This window comes from Bos indicus x Bos taurus, chromosome 16, assembly GCF_003369695.1.
Source record: "Bos indicus x Bos taurus breed Angus x Brahman F1 hybrid chromosome 16, Bos_hybrid_MaternalHap_v2.0, whole genome shotgun sequence".
Taxonomy (NCBI): Eukaryota; Metazoa; Chordata; class Mammalia; order Artiodactyla; family Bovidae; genus Bos; species Bos indicus x Bos taurus.
The window spans coordinates 2,443,110-2,462,573 of record NC_040091.1 but is presented as its reverse complement, the minus strand read 5'-3'; the positions used below and the strand labels follow the sequence as shown (position 1 = coordinate 2,462,573).

Sequence of the window (19,464 nt, the reverse complement as noted above, 5' to 3'; positions counted from 1 at the left end):
GCTAGACTTCCCAACTGCTGCTAAGTCACTTCAGTCGTGTCCGACTCTGTGCAACCCCAGAGACGGCAGCCCACCAGGCTCCCCCGTCCCTGGGATTCTCCAGGCAAGAACACTGGAGTGGGTTGCCATTTCCTTCTCCAATGCATGAAAGTGAAAAGTGAAAGCGAAGTCGCTCAATTGTGTCCGACCCTCAGCAACCTCATGGACTGCAACCTACCAGGCGTCTCCATCCATGGGATTTTCCAGGCAAGAGTACTGGAGTGGGGTGCCATGCCTCACTAATTGCAGAGTAGCACAAAAGGTAGTTGGGTGGTGGCAAAAATCCAATCCAAGTAACTGGTTATTTCTTGCAAAACGCCCAGCTTTGGAACCCTGTCTGATAGCATTCTCGCTCTCTTGTCACGCTCATTCATTAATTCTACAAGTATTTTTTTTAATCTCTACTACATGTAAGGTCTTCCCATGCCACACCTGGCACGCTGCCTCCCTGATCACAATCATGTTCCATTTAGGAAACGGAAGGTGCAGTGTGACGGGGTTGGACCACTGGTTCCAGACTTGATTCTGCAATGCAGTGGGAGTGCTTGGGGCTGGCAAGATTTGATGGGCAGGAATACAAACCATCAGATAAATGCTCAACGACAAAGAAGGAGGCAAATATGAATGAAGACTGGTGGTAGTGAAGTCAGAGCAGAGTCAAGGAGCAGAACAGAGAAAACATAGGAGACCATTTGCAATCTCTGGTAGTAAACTGAAAATAACAGGGTCTCTTTGTCACAAGGCCTAAGGGCAGTGAATTCACCTTCCAACACGAGCACCAGATGAGTAAGAGCCAGCGACTGTTCCCACTCTACCCACTAATTTGTTAATAGCAGATCCATATTTCTAGCCGCAAGCTCACAGAATCAAAAGAAGATCAAGTACCTCCAAGTGTGATCCAGCAATTCCACTTCTGGGTATATACCCCAAAGAACTGAAAGCAGGGGCTTGAAGGGATATTTGCACATCCAGGTTCAAAGCAGCATTATTCATAATAACCATGAGGTAGAAGCAACCCAAGTGTCCATCAACGGATGGATGAATAGAATATGGTGTATACACACAGTGGAATATTATTCAGCCTTAAAAAGGAACCACATTCTGACACATGCTTCAACATGGATGAACCCCGAAGACACTGTGCTAAGTGAAATAAGCCAGACACACAAGGACAAATACTAAGATGATTACACTTACATGAGATACCTAGAGTAGTTAAATTCATAGAGACAGAAAGTAGAATGGTTATCAGGGGCTGGAGGACAAAGAAATGGGGAGTTGTTTCCTGGGTACAGAGTTTCAGTTGGGGAGGATAAGAAATGTCCTGGAGGCAGATGGTGGTGGCGATGCAGCATAACAACGTGTACTGAGTACACTTAAAAATGGTCAAAATTTTAGATTTTGTGTTGTATTTTATCACAGATTTTTAAAAAGCAAATCAAACACAAGTTATTCCTGTGGTGAAATGAAAATCAAGGCCCAGTTGTATTAAAGGGGCTAACAGGCCAGATTATTTGAAACCAGGAAGGTCTTACAAAATCTTAAAAACTAACACTCATGTTAACTAGCCTCCAACCAAGAAATAATAATTTGCAAAGCATCAGACTGGGCATATTGAATGCCTGGGTTTCAGATCTAGCTTTGTTACTAATCTAATTACACAATACTTGGTAAAGGAGTCACTTCTTCCTATACTTCAGTTAACCAACATGTAAAATAATGGGGTTGGATTTGCTGACCAAAGCCCCTTTCAGTTAGCTCAGGAGGTGTCTCAAGATATGGGCCAGGAGCAACAACATCCCCTGGGAGTGTATTAAAATGCAAATTACTGAGCCTCACCCCAAACTTACTGAATTAGAAGCTCTGTGCGTGAGCCCAGCCACTCGGGTCTGAACAAGCTAAAAGGTTTGAGAACCACTGACATAAAACATTTTATGTTTTTGTAATTGATAATGAACTCAGTAAGCCACATTTTTAATAAAATAAAAAGCACAAGTATCCACCCACATAAAACAAATGCATTAGGAAATGAACAGGAATGAAGAGGATCACTTTTTAAAAACATGAGATATAAATGTAAACAGCAAACTCCATTAAAAAATCAGAATTAATACGCCCACATGAGTCTTGTCTTCAAAATAATAAGAACCTACCACCTGTTTTCTAAGGATGAGTCTGCACAAAACATTTTTGAAATTTTATTTGGAATCCATTTCTGGGTCAGTAAGAAGTTGGATGAAATCAGCTTTATTTGTTTGCAACTAAAAGAATCTCCATTCAGCTTGATCTTACACTTATTTTCCTGATAAAGCTACTCCCCCAAATCAGATTCCCTCTAAGAGAAAGAAGAGCACCCATTCCTGAGGAAGCGTGAATGTGCCTGTGCTGGAGGCTCAAAGGCAGATCCAAAGCACAGCTCTCACGTGTTCCTAACGATGACAGCCGTGTGTCTGGCATCTCAGAGTGCCTATCTGGAGCTGGAGGAGAGTGAAAGATCACCCCACCCTCCCAAACCCCCTTCAAAGTGAGCGGAACTGCCATCACCATCTCACACATGAAGCCACTAAGGCCAGAGGGGCTGATGAATTTGCTGAGGGCGACGGAACTAACAGATAGAACCAGAACTGCGCTTCCCTAAATAAACCCTGCACAGGCTAAGACCCTGGGGCCTGGGAGTGGGGGCTGGGCCAGAACGGGAGGCCCAACCCCCTAGGCTGTGATGTCAGATCAGAAGAGGAGGCTCCAGCCCAGTCACTTTCTTCAGCAAACAAAAGACTCTTTCGAATTTACTGAATATTTTGGCACCCGCCCTGGTCGATTCTTTCTCCTTCAGTGGGTTGGAAAATATTTCTAGCATCCCACAGAGTCCAGTGAGAGCGAAGACGGTGGAAGATTCCTCCTCTATCTAGCCACACAGACGTTCTGCTCTTTGGGAAGGAGGCGCCCATGGACGAGCCCCTGGGAGATCATGGCGAGGGTGAGGCTAGAGGGCTCTGGCCACTTGGACCTTCCACCTGGCCCCTCAGCCAGAGGGCTTCCTCCTTGCTCCACGTGTGTTATCATAAAGTGTTCACTTGCAGGGGCAGGGAGATACTAAAAGTAGAGTATTACTTTGAATACATATCAAGTTTTTTCCTAACTCCTCAAAAGGCTTCTTCCCTCCATGGGTCTCTCCTCAACACCCTTATGGTCTAAACCTCATTTTAGATTTCTACGTATGTTGTGCACTGGCCTTTGTCTTACGTGTATTTCTCTTTCCAGCCAACTTATGTCCTGGGTGGTTGACATGTGATTCTCTGTATTTTTCAGCGTCCAGCATGGCACTGGGCACCACATAGGCAGAGCACCATCAAGTGGTGCTGATGGCGATGCTGTTACCTAACCTGTGCCCACGAGGTGCTGGGTTCCTGGATACATGCTCTGCTGGTATGCATTAGCTCAGTGAATCCCCACACAGTGCAAGGTGCCAGGGGCCATTCAATTCACTTTTCAGATAAGAAAACCAAGACTCAAACTTAAGTAGCCTATTCAAGGTCAAGGAGGTGAAGTAGCCTATTCAAGGTCAAGGGGAGAGGCTGGGGTGCAAATCTATGTCTCCTGGACTCCAAAAGCAGAGCTCTCGGCACTTTGATATGGCTTATTTCTCAAGATCCCAAATTAAGGGAGTTAGAACACTCCTGATTTTACCTTCTGCTTCAGGCATTTCAGCCCCAAAGGCTCTACCTGATCCTTCCTAATCTCCACACTCTCCCGCTCCAGGCTAAGGGGTTAGGAAGAAGGGACTGCACAGCCCACGTGGTGGTTTTAGGAACCACTTTCAAGATGACTGGACTTCCCTGATGGCTCAGCGGGTAAAGAATCTGCCTGCAATGCAGGAGACACAGGAGACTTGGGTTTGATCCCTGGGTGGGGAAGATCCCCTGGAGGAAGAAATGGCAACCCACTCCAGTATTCTTGCCTGAAAAATCCCATGGACAGAGGAGCCTGGTGGGCTACGGTCCAAAAGGATGCAAAAGGTCGGAGAGGACTGAGCAATTAAGCACGCACATACCAAGATGACTGACCCCAGAAGAAGCAGCAGGAGGCTGACAGGAAACTGGACATTGCGGGGCAAAGATGCCTTCCGCAGGCCAACGGCCTTTCCATCCGGAGGCCACTCTATCCACAGGGCTGACACCCCCTGACACGTCCTGCCTGGAGCCCGACAGGGTAGGAAGCCACATCACAGCCCGGTATCCGAGGAGAATAACTGTCACTCCAGCAGAGAGCAGGATCCGTTTATCCTAACTTCCCAAAGCAAGCCTCAGCACTTCGGGTGGGACACAGGGCTGAAAACCAAGGTGCTGATGCGCTGTTGCCCATGTTTCACCCACCTGCGCTGCGGTCCTGAACAGGAGACAGTACAAAGAGCACCGAGCAGGGAGTGGGGACAGCCGTCCCGGCTCTTCTGTAACTCTCTGGGCCTGAGGCACCTCGTCCCTACGGCAAGGGCACCGCCGCAAGGCTTGCAGACGGCCTTCCGGCCCCTCAGGTCTGCAGCCCGTGACCAGGCTTGCCAACCACATGCCACAGGCAGCCAGGCTGCAAACGTGGAGGGCTGATGCAGGAGGTAGGGTCACACCCTGGCCCGCTCCCTGGGAACCTGACCTCGCTCCCCCTCAACCTCAGGCCAGCTCTGACGGTCTCCCAAGGAAAAAGCTGACCTCTGGCCTGGCTGACTCCCAGTTAAACAAAGGACTGCAAGTTGTTGAGCTGGGGGCCGCCTGCCCCAGGGCGGCCCATCTTCCACCTGCCAGCTGACTCTTGCACAGGCTCCATGCCCCAGCTGCACAGGCTGCGGGGAGGGGGCGGGCCCAGCGCACTCTCCATGCCCCAGCTGCACAGGCCATGGGGGGCATCATGCCAACAGGACTCCAGTAAGACGTGAGTGATGAGGAAGGGGCCAGAAAGCAGAGTTCATGGGCCACTGCTCACTGCACAGCTGTCACTCCCACCCAGGCTTTCAGAGCAGGAAGGACCCTCAACGTCCCTGCTTCGCCCTGCTCTACCCAAGTTCACACTCCATGTCGGCCAGGCACACTTGCTCCCTGTGGCCCACTGTGGCTTCTCAGCATTACAAACCAGGCCCTCAAAGTGAGTCACTCAAAGCTCTTCTGTCCTGTATGAAAACCTGCCTTTTTCTTATAACTACTAATTAAGATCTGTTTTCCAGAAAGTCCTCCAGAGTCCACCTCGAATGTACTCTACCTCATGAGCCGTTCTGTGCATGATTCACGTGGATTTCCCAAAACTGACTAACATACAGCATCTCGCAAAGAAAAAACAATCCCCTAACTCTCATGGGCATATCTAAGAACCAACCCCCCCAAGGGGTCTGTATATCCCAGCCTAAGAGGTACTGTCTTTAAAAAACCAAATCTAATTTTATAAACACTGTCTCTTAATTGCAACTTAGAATTGCACAAGAGATTTTTTCTCTTTTTAAATGTTAAAAAAATTTATTTTATTGAAGTATAGTTGATTTACAGTGTTGTATTAATTTCTGCTGTCACAGCAAGTGATTCAGTTATACACACACACACATACATATATACACACTCTTTTTCACGTTCCTTTCCATCATGGTTTATCACAGGATAGTGAATACAGTTCCCTGTGTCACACAGTAGGGCCCTGTTGTCTGCTCATCCTCTATATTATAGTTCGGATCTGCTAACCTCAAGTTCCCATGCATCGCTCCCCCACCCACCCCCATGGCAACCACAAATCTGTTCCCTCTATCTATAAGTCTGCTTTGTAGATAAATTCATTTGTATCATAGTTTAGAGTCCATATATAAGCAATATCATATGGTATTTGTCTTTCTCCTTGACTTAGAGAAGTTTTCTCTTTACCACTGTTAGAGTAATACAAAAGCATATTGTAAACACTCTCACAGAATCTCACATGATCAAACGCAATTCTCTGAGCTACACAGTTTGGCACTTAGTCATCCAATATTTACTGAGTGTTTCACATGTGCCAGGCGATGCTTTTAGCAACGGGATTCCGGGATGAATAAGACACTGTCCCAGCACTGGGGGAGCGGGCCTTCCAGAAGGGGAGGCAGGCAATCACACATGAACGCGCACATACACAAGGGCTGTGAGGAAAAGCAAGGCGGGGAAAGAGGGTCGGTGAAGGGTGTAGGGAGAAAGGAAGTCCTGATTTGACACGGGGTGGTCAGGAAAGGACACCAAAGCAGAGGCCTGAACGAAGTGAAGGCAGAGGAGGTGATGGGGCACAGCAGGGAAGGGCCCCACAGCAGGAGCCAGCTGGAATCCTGAAGATGAGCCCAGAGCCCAGGACGGTGAAGCCTGGGGGGAGGAACGTGCACAGCACGCCGGGGAGTCCGAGCTCTTGGGGAGCCGGAAAGGAGGCCGCTGGAGGGCTCGAAACAGGAAGTGACGGCTGTTTCCTTCCGTCTCTGCCCCTACCCTGGCTCTTCCTGTGCATCAGACCGGGAGCCCACTGAGCCTCTCATACCAGAGCTCCCTGATGGCACAGACTGTGCTTCCCCTTCCTTCTGATGTCTTCCCTCAGGGCCCAATCCTGCACCCCCACCTGTCACCTAAGGTGCAGCGGCTCCACGCAGTGTGGCGACTCCAGCTGCCCTGCCTGCCCTGCAGGCTTGGCCACCGGAGCCCCTCAGAGGAGCCCAGGTGGCAGTGCAGGCAAGGCTGGCCCCTGCTCCGTGCTGAGGCACCATCGTGGGTAACACACCACCTCGAGCCCTGCATCATCGCTGCAACAGCCTTGAGGCAGCCACCGCTACAGCTGCCCCAGGGGAGCCCGTATCCATAGCAACCAGCATTTGTGAGTTGCCATCCCTGGAGGGAGGGCAGGCAGCATCAGTCTTGCTGTTTATTCTGAGTGGAAACAGGCTTTTCTCCTGCTGGTTTGGGAAGTGCTCCATTCCTGACAGAGGTATCCTCACACACTTCGGTCTGTTTCCCCTCTCTGTCAGCAAGGTGTAGTGGAGATGATATACTGATTCAAAGGTAGGATGTTCTCCCGGTTTCTACTTGAAGCTGATCGTGCATAAAATCTTGCTTCTGTGTTACCTGGGAGCTCGGAGTAGGGGCAACTAGAAAAAAACAAATCACGCAGCTGGTAGGAACCTGAGATGTCCCGCCCCCCTGCCTCTGAGCCAGATGGCACCTCACCTGATCTCATGGCAAAATCAAAAACACATCTTCTTTTTAAATGAATGAAAAATGAAAATGAAAAAATTAAAACACTCATAATAAATGCTTTGCTTAAAAGGTATTCCAGCCTGGGACTCTCATTTCAATGTCTCATATTCCTTTTAGGCCAGGCAGGCAGAGGTTCTACGTTTATCTTACACCATAGGTTACAGGTTAAACATGAGTAGGGGTGAGAGGCTTCCTAGGATGAATGCAAAAGACAGTCACAGGTTTTCTTTTAAAATATTTAAATAATTTGGTGCCCCTTTCTACAGAGATACCAACCAATCTGACCCTAGAAAATATATTCAAACTCAGAAAGCAGGCTTCCATGCGAAAGAAACTGGGCACACCAAGCCACCTTCACCCCAGAAAGAGAGTGACGTCGCCACCAGCTCCCGTGAACAGGGGCCACAGCCCACCACAAGAGTCCCAGCCACCTGACAGCTGGACTACATAAGCCGGGGCAGAAACTGCCCCTTCCTCACACTAAAAACCACGTCTCTCATTCCCCAGCTCTTGTCCCTTGAAAGATGGCAAATCTTTTTTTTCTTTTAAAACACACACAGAACAAACCTAGCCCGCTGTCTTTTCTCTATCGCTTTCTGCAGCCTCTAGAACGCACTCTTAAATTCCAGTCTTGACTCTTCCCCTCCTCCCAAAGAAATGCCCTGGCTTTGAAATACAAGGAATCCCACAATCCTCTGTAAAGTTGAGAGAAAAAATGTACCGTTTGGCTGCCCCAGTCCTTTGAGAAGGCACACCTGGTGGCGCTTATGTGAGCCCATTCCTGCAGCCCCAGAGATGGCCCCTGGTCCCCTCCACCCCCCATCACCTGTGCTCTCCCCTCCCGACACTCGTTCTGCTCAGACAGGACAGCAAGAACACACACCTCTGCCAGCGGCGGGACGCGTGACCCCAGTTTCCCCATCTACAAAATAGACACAAACTGTACCCATCTTACAGATTGCTTTGGGGGGTATAATCAGACAATTATGTCAAGCGTCTAGCACATACATATGTGAATTGTTATTATCAGCTGTTACATTAGTTGCTAATAATAGCTGCTATTTTTGTGGGCCACAAATTTTTCCAGAGCAGATATCAACATTACATAGTTGGATTCCCAGCTCAGTGTCTGGCGCATGGTGGATATTAAAAAAAAAAAAAATTAAAATGTCTGTTAAATAAATCTAGTTGAAGAGGCCATAAGCTTATTTCCTATTGGTTCCCACTCCATATTAGACTGCCTTGGCTGTTCCCCTAAGGGGATGGTTATCCTCACATAACCTCTCCTCCTACTCAGAAAAATTCCAGTAAAATCAAACGGAAGGAGGAAAACGCTTTAAGAGCGGGAAGTCTCTCTGCACATCACCTCGCCAGGACTCACCAGGCCTCTCAAAAGATCGGTCCCCTCCCCCTGCCTCCTGGATGCTGTTCAGTAACCAGCTGAATAATGAACCATCAGAGGGGATTCCAACTGATGGCAATTAACACTCTTCCAGCTGGGAAGAGAGTTAACTTCACGGTGCCCAGATCTGCCGACTCCCCTTCCCTCTTCCAGAAAACGCCAGCTGCTACCACTCCACACGGGAGGACCCCACAGATCAGAAAGAAGAACCTGGTCAATGAAGCAAGACTGGTGATGGAGACATGGGCACCATGAGACTGTTCTCTCTACTCTTGTATATTGTGAAAAATAAACAAAACCCTGATTAATAATTCCTTCTTTTGCATAACTAGGAGAAGGAAATGGCAACTCACTCTAGTATTCTTGCCTGGAGAATCTCATGGACAGAGGAGCCTGGTGGGCTGCTGTCCATAGGGTCACACAGAGTCAGACACGACTGAAGCGACTTAGCATGCATGCATGCACTGGAGAAGGGAATGGCAACCCACTCCAGCAGTCTTGCCTGGAGAATCCCAGGGAGCGGGGAGCCTGGTGGGCTGCCGTCTATGGGGTCGCACAGAGTCAGACACAACTGAAGCGACTTAGCAGCAGCAGCAGCAGCAGGGCAAAGAAGCCCAAAGGGTTACTCTTTCCAAATCACAGGTGGAACACCAGGCCTGGATTTATATTGTAAAAGAAAAGATCTGGAAAATATCTCTGGCATTTGAAAGATCAGTATGGCATTTAGGTGGTATATAGAAAGAGTGTTGGCCTCTGAGCTTGGGCAAGTAACCCAAGCCCTCTGAGCCTCTCCTCCGCTTCCTTACCCTTAAAACTTAGGCTTTGTCCCCACGTCACAGGGCTACCCAGTGAGGCAAAGGAAGTGAAGCTTCCAGTACTGTGAAAGCACCTCCAAAGGTACCTAGCACATAGTAGATGCTGGATAAAATTTAGTTTATTTTCTTCCCTTAATGAAACAAAGCTGTTCTATTGTATTCTTAAGAAGCTTATGGAATCAAACTCCAGAAGTTAGCTGGTGGCCAAGAGTAACTAAGACACATTAGTAACTAAGACACAAAAGAATGCTTCTAAGGAAAGGAACTCAACTCTACTGCCTGGGAAACCTGAGCTCCCAATACCCATCCAAGACTGAAGTGTGTGAATAGCGTCACTTGTCACAGGCACTAAGCCAGGAGGGATAGGGCGGCAGGCTAAGAAGGAGAAGGGCATTCCTCTCCCAGGCCTCGGGCAGCAGCAGGTTTAAGCAAGAGGAGATGCTAGAAGGGTTTGCTGAGCATTTAAATACCATGAAGACCAGACCGATATTTGTACACAAATGTTCATAACATTAGCATTATCCACAATAGCCAAAATGCAGAAACAACCCAGATAGCCACTGACAGATGGATAAACAAAATGTACTATTTATACAATGAAATAACATTCAGTTTTTTAAAGGAACGGAATTCTGATACTTGCTACAACATGGATAACCCTGGAAGACATTATGCTAAATGAAATAAACCAGATACAGGAACACTGATTCCCTAACACGAGGTTACTAGAGTAGCCAGATTCATAGAGACAGGAAGTAGGATGGTGGTTACCAGAGGAGGGGGGCCCACGGGGAGTTAGTGTCTAACGGGTACCGAGTTCCGGTCAGGCAGGACGGAAGGTTCTGGACACAAATGGATGGTGTCTGCACACAAAGTGAATGGATTTCATGCCCCTGAACCGAACATTTAAAAATGCTTAAAATGGCAAGTTTTATGTTGTATATGTTTAAGCACAATTAAACAATAACAGTGATGATAAAGAGAGGAAAAAGTGCCATATTGACAGCATCTTGGTTTTAGCTTGTATCCCTTTTTCCCAAAGGCTGAAAGCAACCTCAACAGGCCCGCTTGAAGCACAGGTGAACTGGATCCCAGAAAGGCCAGGTAAACTGCAGTAAGTCGTTAGCGATGTGTCCTCCGGCAGGCGCCACCTGGGACGGCTCTGCCACATGAGAGCCAGGGTGAGCACAGCTGTCCTCCTGCCTGCCTGAGGACCGGGTGAGCTGCAGACGGGCGCACAGGTGGGAGGCCAGGGAAGGGCGCAGAGGCCTGGGGAGTCGAGTCACTCTCTCTCCCCCGCATCTCATCAGACCCCAGAAGCGGCACGAAGAGGCCAGCTGTACACACACACATCTCCAGAGCAGCAGAGACCGTCTCAGTGACAGAGCGCCCCGGGAGGCTGCCTGGGCCGGCGCCTGAGGGGAAGCTCACTGCAGTGGGATGAGGGCAGTTTTAGGGGAGATGAAATAACCTTTATCCTCACTGTAGTGGTGGTCACATGGGCATACACATCTATCAAAACTCATCTGACGATACCTTTAAAACAAGTACACTTTACTGAATGAAAATTATACCTCAATACAGTTTATTTTAAAAGTTAAAAAAAAAAAAAGGCAGGGGTGATAAAGTCACACACTTTGGTAGTAATTTAGGAGGCAAACCTAAAGGGCTCAAAAAGGAAGACAATACATTCCAAAGGACTGTGTGTAGGCCAGGCTGTTCTGTGCTGAGTCTGAGAGACCCCTCCTGCCTCTGCCTCCCCTGACTAACCCCAGGATTTGAGTCAGGCAGGCAAAGACCCAATCAGACCGCGCAGGCCGAACTTCAGATGCTCCCTCAGAACCAGTTAGTAACATCCTGTCTTGAGGAAGGGGAACCGGGTGGCGGGTCCCTGTCACTGGCTCTTGGTGTGTGCTCAGGACCATTACCCTGTCACTTATATCTTTCCCTATAAAAGCCTCCAGCAGGGGAGCTGAGGGCTTGGGGACCGAGAAAGCTTCAAGGAGAGCCCCAAGACGGCAACAGGAGCAGTGATCCCCACAGACTGAGCAGCATTCAAGTGCCCAGCACTCAAGCCTCCTGGACAGTCTGCAAGAACTTTGCAGAATGTGCCTACCCAGTCTGTTCTTAGGGAAGAAAGCACTTCAACTTCCTAATGCTGTATCATTCAGGCACTTCCAGATCTGTTTTCCTTTCCCTTCTTCTGGCAAAATATCATCCACTCTCAGGCACGTGTGACTTTTGGGGGGCTGACATCAGTGGTGCCCCCCCACGCCTGGTCTAACCAGAGGCTGACAGAGCAATGGGATGCTGGGGTCTCCCATCTTGCCTTCAGGGAGGTCCATGGCGAAGAGATGAGAGTTGCAAGGAAGAGACATGAACAGGACGCTTGGATCTGCTCAGGGTCAAAAATCCAGCTCCCAGGTCATCAAAATTCTGATGTATCTGTTGCTCAGTCGCTCAGTTGTGTCTGATTCTTTGCGACCGCATGGACTGCAGCAAGCCAGGCTTCCCTGTCCTTCACTACCTCCCGGAGCTCGCCCAAACTCGTGTCCATTGAATTGATGATGCCGTCCTAGCATCTCATCCTCTGGCACCCCCTCATCCCCTATTTGACCCACCTCCTTCTAAATAAACAGACCCACACTCAAATTCTGACTCTCTCGCTTAATTGCTGTGTGACCTTAGGTAAGTCACTTAACCTTTCTGTCTCCCCATCAGTGAAATGGGGATTGTAGGGCCTGCCTCCTCCGATTGCTGACGGAACTGAATGAAGACATGTGTCAGAAGCCTGGGCAGTGCCTTGGGGGTAGCCAGAGGACATCCACTGCCTTCCTCCCCCCAGCTCCCTCATCCTGACCCTGCTCAGTCCACAGCAAAGTGGACAGTTACCTCTCGTTTTCAGCCTGGTGCTGGCTCCCAGAGCTCAAGGGGGCAGGAGGCAGCCAGGGTCTGCTGGCCCCTTCACTGAGCCCAGGAGAGCGGCAGGGGCACCAGCATGTGGAAGGACAGCCCCCACGCAGGACAGAGACCCGTGTAGCCCTCAGCAGAGGGCCCGGCTCCTTCCTCCTGTGCTAAATGGTTTCCTGGTTCGTTCATTCACCTTCACAAAAACCAAGACGCACCTGCTATCAAAATCAAGAGCTGAGGGGGCCAGGAGTCACGCAGCAGAGCTGGAACTGGGACCGGACTCCAGCCTGGCCCCACCACCCACGTCTGACCGCCCTGCCACACTGCCTCCAGGATGCTGCATCCGCTGCTCACAGAGCCCATCCGGGGAGGACAGACTCCCCATCCTTCTGAGGTTGCTCCACGGTACCGGCAGGGTGACGGGGGCAGAAACTGCTTGAGCAGTTGACACAAGGAGCCTCCTGCCCTTCCCTGACTGCTCACGGATCTCACCGAGGGGCCCTTTGCTCTGGTGCCTACACGGTGTCCACTTGGAGAGCTTCCAGCAGCTCTGGCTGAGCATGCATCCACCACAGATGCCTGGTCCTATGTGCGGAGGCCCAGGGCCACAGGCCCTGGCAACGCTGAGCGCTGCTTGCTGGGGGAGCAAGGCACATCTGCCCGGAAGGCCACTAACCCTCGAGCGCTCCAGAGTTCCCAGGAGTAGTTCCCCTCTCTCAGCCTTCCTCCTGGGGCCTCCTGAACAGTCCAGTCTCCCAGCTTTCCGCATCCTAGATCCCAGGTGAGTCCTTGGTGCGCCCAGAAGCTGCTGGCGGTAGGCACCCTGTGTTACTGACACATGGTCCGGCATCTTTCAGGGATGGTCAGGGGTCCAGGAAACAAAGCTGCCAAGACTCCAAGAAAGAAAATCCCTCGAGTGGTCATGAACCCGGAGTCCGGCCTGCAGGAAGGCCCCCCTACCTTCTGAAGCGCTGGGTGCTTCTCAAAGATCTCTAAGGAAGAACATCCCACCCAGTCCCCAGTCACCGTCAGGAAGTATCCTTGCATCTGACCTCAGTCCTCGTGGCCGCCAAGGCCACACGCACTGTTTCTGTCTACTGGCACTCGGGCTGGAGGGCGCGGGCTCCGGAGCGGGGCAGACAGTGTAACACTGGACGTGCTTCCCTCCTTGAGCCCGGCGCAGAGCGGCACAGTTACTGGGACAGTTCCAGGAGATGACAGCTCAAGGCTCCAGCAGCGTGGATCCCAGGGCAAGCTCTCCAGGAACATTCACCAGTGTTACGGCTGTTGATGGTGTCCCCATCACCGGGGAGGCCACCTGGCCAGCTCCTCCTGGAGCCCCATGTGCAAGGAAGCCTTGGAAGGCGGTGTGCCCACATTGACTCAGCTCGCCGCCCTCCTGAGGAAGGCCCTTTTCTCTGCTCCTGGGCCTTTCAGGAACCTCCCAGAGCAACTGACAGTCAGACAGAGCCAGAAGGAAACCCCAAAAGCTCGGGAGGATGCTGGGTCATCCCTCCGGGCGGCTGACTCCCACTGGACTCTCCACAGGCACACACTCCCACACCCCACGTCCAGCTGTTTCTCCAGGGCTCACGTACTAAGCAGACGAGCATCCAGCCCGGCAGATGAATCACAGAAACAGTGCTCCCAAGAGCATGCAGGTGCTTCTACAAATAGTCACTGCTGCTTCAGACTGTGGGGGAGGGAGAGAGGCGAACGCCCGGCACGGGCAGCAGTGGCGAGCCCGGAAGGGCAGCGTTCTCTGCAGGGCCTGCTCATCACCCGTTGCGCTGAGGCTGGGGCCCGGGCAGGCGACACCAGGGGCGCGCCGGGCTCAGAGCCTGCCCTGTCTGCTCTGTGCACCGGAAGAAGGAGCCCCTTCCTTTTCCCTCCCACTCACAACCAGATCAGCATGCATCTCTCAGAGCTGTCTTATGATGGAAGGGTTTCCTAATTCAAGGTAGCTCCTGGCCAGACTCACTTCCAAAGCTGAAAGGGAGGCACCATCAGTTCCTGCGAGAGCCAGCTGACCCAGGCATCTGACTCCCCGCTTGTTCTGGTTCAGCACTGAGGGACAGGGAACCGGGACTCCCCTGAACTAGGACCTGCTCTCATCCCTGGAAGCCAGCCGAGAGGGAAACAGCCTGTTCTCACTTCTCTGCAAGCAGCAGCTTCTGCCTTCTGACCTGAGACCCGGAGATGCCAACACTGAGCCTTCCTGGTGGGCCTGGAAGGCAAGGGGCTCACATGGGCTGGTGGAAGCCAGAGAAAGGAGCTGAAGGAGAGAAAGGGAGAGGCCAGGAAAGACAGGAAACAGAGGGGAGGGCCAGGTCACAGAGTTCACGCAGAGAGCCGTGCAGTGAGGTCCGCAGCACCGAGTCCTCCCTGGGCTGAAAGGAGCTTCAGCACAGCCCTTCCCTGACACCCCTGTTCCTCAGCCCAAAGCGCCCCTGCCACCCTCGCCCCCGCCTGCCTCCCTCCTACATTTCAGCTCATTCATCACAATCGCAACTCTCCTTCTGGCCCACCTGCTTCATGCTCCTGATCCTAACACCAAACAGGCCCACTCTCTGGCGTGGAAGCCTTTTGCAGGCCTTGCACACAAGCAGAGCTCTAGCAGTGTCAGGGAATTATGCAGAATCCCACACAGGCCGAAGCGGGACTCACCTGGAAGGAGGCAGTGGGCGGGTACAGGAGGCCAAGGGACGGGGCGGAGGCAAGCATCCCAGCCGTCTGGGGGAGGCGGCCAGTCCACCCAGAGCCTGCTCAGTCCCCCTCCATGGGGACAGGTGGGACGGAAAGCAAGGTGCGCTTTCAGCCACCCCGGGGGGCAGACGCAGGCCTGAGCAAATTCCTAGCTAGGCCTTCCCCTTGGCCGCCTGCCGCAGAGCAAACACAGCAGCCCGGCCCTCGGTGGAGTCAAAATTGCTCGCGGCTTCCCTGCTCTTCGCCACCTCCCACGTGCCACCTCCCCAGCCCTCCTGGCACAAACAGGGCTCTGTTACCGCAAGCCCACCATGTCCCCTGAGAAGGCTGTGAATGGGACGCCACACAATGCTCTTGTTTATTAATAAGCACTCGGGTCCCCACCCCCAGCCGGCCTGCTCGCTCTCTCGCCGCCGGGTCCCCTCCTGCATAATGGAGGGGTTGTGCCACCCGTGACACAGGCCAGGCTGTGCCGCTCAGGCTTCGAGGGGGACAGATGCAGACAAGTGCCAGGCCGAGCCAGGCTCCCCAGGGCAGGGGCGGATGGGGCGCAGACCCCCCAGCTAAGACCTGGAGGCACCATGGCTATGGGGGAGCACAGTGTGCTGTGGGTGGTACCAGCCCCCCACGCAAGTCAGGACGGCAGCGGGTCATGGAGCATTTACTCAACCCCTACCCTGCCCATCGCGGCCAGGTGTTGCCCACACGAGGGGGCAGCTCTCCACACACCTCGGCTCAGCCCACTGGCTCACCTCTGCTTCAGGGCTCCAGGACAAACCGTCTCTCTTCCTCTCGACAGTCCATCGCACATCTGATGGCAGCCATGAGTGTAGCCTCTGCCAACGCTTCCAGTCTTCTCTGGGCTAAATATCTCCAGTCTCTCCAACCACCCCACAGGAAGCTATCTCCAGGCTACTGCTCCAGCCTGCTTCCCCTAAGAGGGCCAGACTTCAGAAGGTCAGGCTTTCCCTCAAGCTCTCCTATCCTGCTGGTGAGAGAGTGCCTTATAACATTCTTCCCGGGGAAAGCTTAGAAATACATTCAAATGTCTTTAAAACGTTTATGCCCTTTGTTCCGTAAATACCATTCTGGGAGTAGATCTTAAGTAAATAATCAAGGACAATTAGAATATATGTCACACAAATGTTTATCAGAGTATTGTTTATAAAGGTAAAAAATTAGAAGACCCCTAGACAGCCATCACTAGGGGAAATGTTAACCACACTATGGCAAGTCCATGGTTTGACAGGCTGTGGAGTATGGAAACAAGGGTTCTGACTCTGTCATTTACTGGCTGTGTTCAGTAACTTCAGGCAAGTTACTGAGCCTCTCTATGCCTCACTATTTGTATAATTGGCATAATAAAACAATCAATCAATTCAATGACGACAGTACCTGATAAATAAGGTAAATGCTTAAAATAAAAAAGCTTCGATTCTTACTATTACCGCAGGCCACAGAATATTACATAATTGTTAAAATGATGAAATAATGCAGGGCATCTTAATAACATGAACAAGTGAAAAAAAGGCAGATTACAAAAATAGGGTAAGAATGGCTATCTTTGAATAGTGCAATTATAGATAATTTGCATTTTTGCTTTGTGCTTATTTACATTTTTTAAATTTTCTGCAAAGAACATAAATTACTCTGGTGGACAAGAAGTATGTGTAACAGGATGGTCCTACCCCCAGCCCAGAGACAGGGCAGCCCTGGTCCCTGCCATGACCACCTTCGGGGAAGCCCCTCTGGACCCTGGACCTTCTCTTCCCACGGCTGCCCCACACTGAGCGGCAAGGTGGCCCAGCCCCAGGCCCGGCTCCCTCAGCCCCACACCTTGCCTACCGCTTGCCCATTCCCCAGGGGCTTCTTAGGGCCCTTTCTCTTGCCAATGACGAACACGGGGCTGGTGGAGTGTGGGAAAGTCTGGAAAGGATCATTGAGAAAGGCCTGGCCAGAGTGGAAGGTGTGGCCTCAGGTTCAGAGCTGGAAAAGGGGCACCTCTCAGATGAGGGGCAGAAGCAACTCCCCCTGCATATCGGTAGGGTAGGGAGGGGCGACTGGAGAGACCAGATTCATCCCACGTTGAAGAGGAATAGAGGGAAAGACTGAGAAAGCCAGACAAGCATCCAGACGGGGGTGCCCCCAGAGGGCGGAACCTCCTGCCCCACCTCTGCTGCTCTCGGGCGTCTGTGGCTCTTCTCATGGGGGCAGCCACGCTGGCTGACCCCTCGGTGCCCCTGCCGACGGCAGCCCCTTTCTGGATGCGGGGTGACGGCCCAGGACAGAGCAGGGGTGGGGCAGGTGGGCAGCTCTGGCTGGGGAAGGCAGAAGAGGGCAGAGAGCTGCGGGGCGGCTGGCTGGAATGTGGGTCACGTCCGCAGAGGCTGGAACAACAGCTGTGCCACTGGGCCTGGCAGAGAAGTCCCTCCTGTTCTGGGAGGGCAGCCCCTCACCCCCACCCATCAGGAGCACCCCTCTGCCACCCGCAGCCCCCACTGACAGGACTGGAATGCCACTCTGCCACCCCAGGACTGTCAGCAATGAACCATCTGGGGACTGGCAACTAGGCCAGAGCGTGACCCATGGCCCAGAGGAATTGCGGGCTCGGGGCGGGTCTGAGTCCCTGCCTGAGGTCCTCACATCACATTTGTTAACTGCTGTGGCGAAGGGTTCAGCCTCACCTTCAGGCACAGAATCCTCACTTTCTAGAAAGAAAAGCAAACTCTACTAAAGCCAGAAACTTGCTGTCAAGAAGTACTTCACCTAAAGTGGTTAAGGAATAGCTGGGTGACCCCCAACAACAGTTGAAAAATGCCCACATGGAGTGGGAGATGGGCTAGGAGAGCCTCTGAGGGCTCATCCAGGGCCGAGCTGCCAGGAGTGCATGCGGCTGCAGGCGGCCGGCAGGAAGCTGGTCCCTCCGAAGTGAGGCTGGGGTGAGGAGGACGGATTCCCAGAGCAGCCAGCCCAGGACTGTGCCACCCGGATCTGTCTGTGGCTGTGCCTATGTGTGAGCATGCATTTGTGAGTCTGCGTGAAGGCACACACCTGGCGGAGGGCTTTGGCTCCCACGTGTGCACCCCCATGAGTGTGAGCACACTTTGCTGCATGAGGATGTCTCAGTGTACTTACATCTTAGTGCATACCTACACGCCCGGCTTGGTGAGCTTATGTGTGTGACTGTCCCAGAATGTCTGTCTAGTGGTCTGTGTGTGCAACTTTAGTGTGACTCAATACGTGTGGGTATTTGGGCATGTACACAGGTGTTCCAACACACATACATGGTATGGGATGTGTGCTCCTTGGGTTTATAGGCTGGTATCATCGTGTAGGTGTGTGAGTGCAAATATGTGTGTGTGAGTTACAATAGAAGGATGTGTTTTGATGTGCGGGTCTGTTACTCTCACACGTGTTGGTCCTGGCTCCTCTGTGCATGTTTATGGCATGTGTGTCTATCCTGATGTGTGCACCATCTCTGTGTGTGTCTGCACATGCATGTGCATGGGTGTGGAGGGGAAGGGTCGGGAGAGGGTGCGGCAGTCCCATGGTCTCCCTGCTGCTCTCTAGGCAGGAACAACACTGCATGAATCCGCCACCTGCAAACCCTGTGGGGGCTCCTGCTTCTGAAGAATAAAACCCACCTCTCCCAGGCTGACACCCAGGCCGACATCAACATCCAGTAATCTGCTACACTTGCTTTTCTCCAAATGTCTGAGATAGACCATCTCTACCTCTGCTTTTCTGCTTCTTTGCCTGGAGGTCCCTTACCCTGTCTGTCTCCGCCCAACAAAATCCTACCCATCCTCTAAGGCCTAGAGCCAATGCCACCTGCTCCAGGAAGCCACCAGACCTATCCTCTAGCAAGATGTGACCATTCCTGCCTCCGGCTTCCAAGCAAATTACTTATATCCCTCACTAAGCACAGATCCCGTCCTCCTTTCACTGCAATGATGGGCACAAGCATTTCTTCCTCTACTGGATGATGAATTCAGAGTCACGAACTCCACCCAGTTCTCTGCAGCTCCCTGAGTGCCTGGTTCAATATCTGGCACACGGAGCCTGCAGCTAATGTTCACTGGGCTTAGCTGCCCAGCAAGCTGAAAATGGAGATGACGTTTACTGTCTTGGAGCCTTTAGAACTGGGCAAGTACGTGATAAAGGCCTGCAAGTCTCTAGCCCTGGTGAACTGCAGGGCTAGGAAAGCCTATTATTAGCCTCTGTGGTCTCAGGTTCTGTGCCTAAAGGAGCCTCCTCTGGGAGCAAATGCCCAAGGTCAGGTGGGACAGTTCTGCCAGCTTCTTCATTCTTGTGAAGCACGGTTACCTAACAACTGACCTCTCTCAGCAGCTGGGCA

General features: G+C 51.8%; 1 protein-coding gene across 20 annotated transcripts in view; it reads right to left on the bottom strand.

Annotated features, from left to right (window-relative positions):
* NFASC (neurofascin) overlaps positions 1-19,464 on the bottom strand; it is a 201,589-nt gene that overhangs the window by 147,834 nt on the left and 34,291 nt on the right. Inside the window, exon 1 of one of the 20 annotated variants that reach the window (XM_027564245.1) lies at positions 15,069-15,356. The exons of the other annotated variants lie outside the window; for them this stretch is intronic. The gene's annotated coding sequence lies outside the window, so the exon portion shown is untranslated. Of the gene's footprint in view, positions 1-15,068; positions 15,357-19,464 lie in introns of those variants that run through there. 20 annotated transcript variants of the gene reach the window in all.